General features: G+C 34.9%; 1 protein-coding gene across 3 annotated transcripts in view; it reads left to right on the top strand.

The window, feature by feature from the left end:
- Positions 1-730: 730 nt before the first annotated feature.
- Positions 731-7498, top strand: part of LOC117175209 (uncharacterized protein CG43867) — a 629535-nt gene continuing 622767 nt past the window's right edge. For all 3 annotated transcript variants that reach the window (XM_033364853.1, XM_033364852.1, XM_033364851.1), the window contains exon 1: positions 731-1004. The gene's annotated coding sequence lies outside the window, so the exon portion shown is untranslated. The remainder of the gene's footprint in view (positions 1005-7498) is intronic.

The following is a 7498-nucleotide window of genomic DNA, read 5'->3' as shown; positions in this document are numbered from 1 at the left end:
TTAAGTTAGACTAAGGATGGAATTGTAAATATATGTACAGGGAGCGGTGGCCCTCAAACCCGTAAAAGGGAGAGATTAAATACATACATACATACATACATTGAGGAAATAAAAATTTCCTTAAATAAAAATGTAAATTTTTATAATTTATTAATATTTAAATCTTTGTTTATTTTTATTATATTAATTAATTTTATTAGTTTATTTTTTATATTTTCAATTCTAAAAGACATATTTCTTTCATAATCATTATCACTTAATTTATGAATTGGTTATATATTATTTTGGGTACATTAAAAATTATTTTCACATTATTTAACTCCTTATTTAACTCCTCTTGGGACTCAATATATTTTAATACCTTTTATATTAACAATTGAATCAGTTGGAAATATAATTTGTCCTTTAACTTTAGCCATTCGATTATCAGCAAATATTATTTCTGGTCATTTATTAATAATAACTAATTATACAGTCAAGAAATAATTGAGGTTTAATATTAATTATTTTTATAATTTTAATTCAATAATTAATATTAGTATAAGAAGTGGCTGTATTTTCATTCGAGCTTACGTATTTTCTATTTTAAGATCTTTATACTCTTCTGAAACTAATTAATTAATGAAAATATATTTTTGTAATCATCCCTATCATATTGTTACAAGAAGACCTTGACGAATTTAAATTTCATTAAGATTATGTATCACAATAATTGGAAGAATTATGATATTAAATTTTTCGCAGCATCGAATCAGTTTGTGATTCCTACAACCACTGAATCGAGAATAGCAAAAAGGGTATTTCCCTGGAAATTTGTCTCTTCATCTACCTCTTTTTCTTCTTAATTTTCATCATCAGAATCAACTCGACGACGTTTTCGTGTTCTGCCCACTTTTTGCGATGGCAACTCTACTGAAATATCTACAGTATTTTGCAACGCTGTAGCAACCAATCTACATCCTTTCAAAAGTGCATTCCAACGATCCTAAACAAATTTCAATTCGGTGAGTAAACTAGAAAGATTTTCGACCTCAACGTCAATTGTAATGCTTTTAGCTTGGAGAACGAGATTTCTTTCGTCGATTGAAGACAAGATCTTTGGTCAAGTGGATGACATTAGCACTCATTCAAATTTATTCATGTATTTTAGAATACCATTAACGTCCCTTCGAGTACTAGCAAAAATATTAAAGCATTTTTGAACGACGCCAAAAAAAGTTATCGCTCGAGTGCAACACTCAGAAAACTCAATTCCGCACAAATTCAAACCGTGGGCTCCACAGGGTGAATACATTGCCTGAGGATTCTCGCAGAGTATGTGTCTTTGAGCTCCTATATATTGACCATTCATATTCCGGCCGTTATCGTAACCCTGCCCGTGGCACTTAATCAAAGGAAGTTTATGACTTTCCAAAGTTTCGCAAATTATGTTAGCGATCGCTTCTCCCATTTTTGGGCTGCAACCGACGAAAATCAAAAAACGCTCTTTTATGACGTACTTTTTCTCTTCAAGATCAAGGTGAAGATACCGCAAAATGAAGGTCATTTACTCAGAACGATACGAATCAGGGGTGGCATCAGCGATTATGGAATAGTATATCGCGTTTTTTCGCTCTTCTAAAATCTTGGATTGAATGTGTTGCGCCCAGATTTGAATGAATTCATATTGAATTTCATTCGAAACATAATGAACTTGCAGGCGTTTATGATTTTCTTGTGAAACCCTCACTTTTTCTAGATGTTTGTGCAGCACCGAATCGTAGTGGCTCATAAGTTCTAGAATTCCCAAGGACTTACCTTCTGCTTGAGGACCTTGAGAACCCCCGAGTAGTTTAGACCCTTGCAATATTTATGCAAAATGAGTTGAAAACCGCATAAGAAACAAAAGTCTCTTATGCTTTACGTAGAAAGCTCAAGCTAAATGGAGTTTTTTTTAAATTATGGAATAAAAAATACATTCCATCCATCAAATATAGAAATTACTCATTCTCGAGTCCTTTTTTTCCTTCGAACCTCTGAATCCTTTAAAAATTCGTTGTATTGAGAGACTGTAAATTGTAATTAAATGAAAATTAAATTAAATTATTATTATAAGGCGTTTAAGATGTTAAATAATGTTAAATAATAACGGAAAAGTACTGGGTGACATGTCCGTTAAGTCAATTTGCATATTAATACGTACCGAAATTTGTTTTTCTTCTCACGTTCGTTGATCCAAATGATTTAAGTGTCAAAAATCACGTCAATTCACTTTGCAATCGTTAAACACTTTCTAAAAAAATAATCAAAAACTTTGTTTATTTACAAAATATGACTTGGAGCACGTTCTATTTTTTATGAGCCACTTTAAGATGCGATTTGTTGTCAGCGATTTTGACGCTTCACGCTGCATTGTTTAATCAGTTTCAAGCATCGAAATACAGTACTGGACTTCCACGCGTACCATTTCACCTCTCTTTCTATTCCCTATTAGTTATTTCAAACTGTGACGTCAGCTGGCAAGATACTTTTACTCTGAGGGCCAAGAAATAATACCAATCCTATGAGATGAAACTTAATTTTTTTATTAACGTAGAAAAAAAATATATTTTTCATAATAAGTATAGTTGGATATTTATTAATTTTTATTGTTCAAAATTTATTCAATTAAATACCGAATTTGTTACGAAGAAAATGATCAATTTCATTTTGGACTTTGAAACAGCACCAAAGTCAGAGTCCCACTGCAGTACTATATGTCGATGGTCTCGAGCGTCAAACGTAGGAAGTTTCATGCATAAAGGTTGGCAGAATTTCAGAAGCGATGATCGATCAGTCGCATGTCGGGAGGATCAAGCGCAATCAATATAAGTAATAAATCATTTTATTTAAAAAAATGTTTTCTCTAACAATTCCGGAAAATCCGGACCCCCTTGAGAACTCCGGACCCGGGGGAAACTTCCCCGTTATCCCCCTCCCTCTCGTCTGGCCTGATTTTCAGATATTCCTAGGAGGGCTCCATCGGGGCGCCTCTCGGTGAAAGATTTTTACTCTAAATTATTGTGTCTGGTGACTGCCTTAGGTTTTTATTCCGCTTTGACTCAAGCGTTGCAAGTCGATAATGCCGTGCAAAGCTGTTCATCATCGAGTTGCATGGCAAGATGCGAAGTTGGCAAGCAAAGGCGAGGACGTCCAACGAATGCTCAGGGCGCCAGATCTTCTGACTTGTCACATACGGAACTTCAGGAGGCGAGGAGGGAGTTGAGTCAGCGCTCTGATGAGATTTAGGATCTCATCAGTCTGTATCTGTCTCCACGTACTGATCCTCACAGTAAAAACTTGGGGGTATATTTTGTTGCAGGTAAAATTATAACGGCGTTCACTGTACCTCGGTAGAGATTCAGATATCTCTCGAACTTGAAGTACGACATAACGAGTATGTAGGATATGAAATAGCCACAAGGTGGGGTATGAAAGGTCAGATGTTACTGTTTTAAAATTTTGGAAGCTGTTGCCAAGCATGCCATGATCTTAGAAAAGTTAAAGGTATGCGGATTCCACCTTGTGAAATTAGGCTTTTAGGTATGAGCATGATTGAAATTACCAGGGGAGGGATTCTGATGCCCACTAATCTAGTATATCAAATCACTTTTTCTAACGCATGAATGTTTAGAATGTTTATTATATTTTTCAAGGCATTATTTATTGCCGAAAAAAGGTTAAATGCTCGAGTTATAAATATAAATTTGCGTATTTTGTTGGCGAGAAGTTCAAATCCAGGTTCTGTTACTTTCATGTAAATAATTAGGCAAAAACAGTACGAGAATTAAATAAATATATACATATTGACAAAAAATAAATTATTATTTAAATTGTATAGTTTTATAGCGCCTAAATAATTCTAGATTCAGTTCTCGTATTTTAAATTCTAATTTAAATAAGTATTTTTTTAATTAATGAAGTTAAACTTATTATTATAAATAATAATAATGTTAAAATGGTATCATAATATTTAACTTTGATAATAAAGTAATGCTTTAAAAAATATTCCAAACTTTCTAGATTAATGTCTAGTAATAGGAAATTTTATCAAATAGTTTTTATTTTCATCAAATTGAATTTGTACGTTTTCCTAATGTTTTTTTTTAAATTCAGTTAAATCTGAGGATATTATTACGCGTATAGAAAGACCTTTTCATCTTAAATATCGAACAACTTCATGCGTGGGGAACTTAGCATCCATATGCTCTACTTTTCTAGTAATCTTAACATACCTATGCTCCATTACGTATTCTTATTAAGGTACGAATTATTCAAGATAAAAAGTAATATTGTGAACAAACGCGGATATATCGAGCATTCGCAGTAGTGATTCTTGTGTATTTTTAAATTGACACATGGCCTTACATAACCTAAAAATACACAGGAATAACTACTGCGCATGTCAGAGATATTCGCGTTCTGCCACCACTGACTGGGGCTGGGGGATAAGCTATCTCTCTCGCACATTAACATGATTGGCCTTTTCAGTTTTGCTCCCTAAATAGCTCTTTACTTGCGCATACATGTGAACTATTTAACCTTCATTTGGATGGTAGCGGTAAGCAGCCAATCAGATCGCTGCGCGAGAGAGATAACTTATCCCTCTAACTCATAGTCTGTCTCTTTTATTTTGCCAATAACTCTGCCATTGCCGGGTTCCCTCCAGTTATATATGCGCTAAGATTTCTAATATTAAGTATTTCAAGTTGTGACGTCAGCTAGCAAGATGTCTGTACAATGAGGGCCAAGCAATAATACAAATCCCAGAGGATAAATCTTAATTTAGTTTATAACTTGAGAACAAAATATTTTTCATATTTACAAAAAAACATATCAATTTTATTATTCAATTAAATAGTTATTACATAGTTAAATAGTCTGAATACACTTATGGTGAAAAATAATTTTTTTCCAAGTCATTATAAAAATAAAGTTTAGTCCCATGTATTTGGCATTATTGTTTGCCCCTTAGTGTGCAGACATCTTGGATGTCCCCACCTAATCTGAAATACATAATGGCTCAATTTTACAAAGTGCGAACAACGCACCTGCTAAACTTCAATGACCATGACATACAATTAGCAAAGGTGTCAAAATAATAAATAATGCATTTAAACATGGCTATTTCAAATCTTGAAAAGTATTTGAGAATTTACGAACGCGTAGATTATGCGTCGATAATGACGTTTTTCATTTCGTACCCAAGAAGCGGACACGTCGTACCCTAAGACTTCATACCCCAAGACTTCATACCCCAAGTGATGGACACTTCGTACCCCAAGTGATTGGGAATCTGTACCCCACATTACGGTGCAGCATTCACACCGCAAGGGTAATTTCTGTTGCATGTGTATGGTACCCAGATATTGGTGCTTCATTAACACTTTCTTTTTACTGTCCTTCGTATAGGCTGTGCACACACGTGCTTACTTTATTGCTGATTTTCCTAAGGTAAGAGTGTAATGTTTTGTTTTTCACTTCTTCTTACATGTTGCTTTTCTTGTTTGTTTTAGCTTTCGCTTTTGAATGTATTTGTCTCTTATTGTGTCAAATAGATCCTCGTACATGTATTTTTTCTCTCAGCGTGGAGGGCACAAGGTAAAGGTTCTGTGTGTGTAGGAATATGCACTTCTATGATATATGCTGAGCACGCCTGTAAGTGTGGATATGACCTTCGGGATCCCAAAGGTACCAAATATCATTCAAATAAGTTTTCCGGGCCTTTGGCAATTCTTTAAAAATTCAAGAACCTCATTAAAATTTCATAGATATTTTTTCACAGTCGATATGCATTTAATGTGTATTTTCTTAAAACTCTGTGTGTAAAATATTCATTTAAATGTAACGAATTCTTGGAAATATTGGATAATTTTTCTCTTACGCAATCTAAACGTGAATTTCTGTGGCTATTTGAAATGAAGTATAATTTTTTTTTCATACTTTATCCTAGATTTTACGTGAAAAGGTTCTATTTAAATGAATAATTCACATACCTAACCTGAAAGTATTGGTGCTCACATTCGGATTAAAGAATTTTTCGCTCTGACATTGCACTAGTTTACCAACAATATTTAGTCAATGTCACTTAAAAAGAATTAGGTTGCATTACCGAATTTTAAGCTTTCAAGCACTTTGCTCTACATTATAAGTATCTGTCAGAAACTCCATGTGATGGGTGTGACATTCCTTTTCTACAGGCGGTCTTCTATTCCTTATCGCGCATGTGTTTAATTTCTTGAGGCGTCAATCATAATCAATCGTAACGCTACTCTACACAGATGCGAGTTCAGTTTTCTTGCTACTGGTGTTACTCTCGCGGCGAAGGCGGAGTATTGGGGCGATGAGATTGTTTTCACTTACTTGTCGGCCATCATGGAGTATTACGTCATTCCTGACTCTTATAATTTTATTCTGTTGGAACCGTAGGGAATGTGCGCATATGGCCAGGATGATCCAACGTTTGGTGAATTTGTAGTTATTATGGACTTGGTGATTATATTAATAATGTTGAAAAAATTTTAAAAGGAAATGCAATGTCCTTTTGTCTCCTCTCTTAAGATTTTCATCGTCCTCGATGAAAAATGGAGGTAGGGTTTTCCTTACGCTATTTGGATGTTGCTTAATGGGATGCGTGCCTGCGATTTTGTTTGTTTTTGGATTTTGGTTCTTTCTTCTTTTGGTTTCTTCTTCGTTAGTATTGCTGTTTAGTTGTGTTTTTCCTCTTTAACCTTTTCATAATTTAGTAATTAGTTTTCTTCCACAATACACTGTTTTTATTATTATTATTATTAACATGGTTATTCCCGTAGATGTTCCTACGATGATGTGATTGTGGCTTTTTTGATAATGCTCTTTTTGGTGAAATTATGTGAGTTGATGTTTAATTTCGTCCAAAGGTTGTGCGTATTGTAAAACTTTCCAATTTTTTGTTGGTTGTATTTCCAAGTCATTCGTTTGTAATTGTGTGCTTTTTGGAAAATTAAATATAGTAGACGATATGTTTGTTATATTTAAAGAAAGTTCTGGGTTATATGTATATATATGTATGTATGTAGAATCAAACCGAAGGGCCTATGACAAAGCCACCGAACGCGTCCTCGGGTTGCGGATAGAGGGTCCCTGTACCAAGGGTTTCTGCTGAATATGGTTACAAAAATAAATAGGCAGTCGCGGACAATTGTCCAGGGGTGGTCCCGAAGGAATTAACCCCCAAGCGGAGGTGTGAAAACCGTGCCGAAAGCTGAATGGCACCTGGGTGAGGTGTCTAGAACGGTGACTCTGGGATACCAGGCGACCTTTCAGAGTAAGCAGCCTTATCCTTGCATGCGGGGCTCTACAAGGATGGACGAACCCCTTTCCCTAGCTTCTCGTGGATACAACAATGACAACACCAAACATAGTTGTAGTAAGTGCGGTTCAAAACAACAGAACGCGCAGGGCTCCCGACAATAGGTCGGCCAACAATGCCGACCAATCT

The sequence above is a fragment of the Belonocnema kinseyi genome, chromosome 6 (genome assembly GCF_010883055.1).
Source record: "Belonocnema kinseyi isolate 2016_QV_RU_SX_M_011 chromosome 6, B_treatae_v1, whole genome shotgun sequence".
NCBI lineage: Eukaryota > Metazoa > Arthropoda > Insecta > Hymenoptera > Cynipidae > Belonocnema > Belonocnema kinseyi.
The sequence above is the reverse complement of the archived record's forward strand: the minus strand, read 5'-3'. Positions and strand labels throughout refer to the sequence as shown.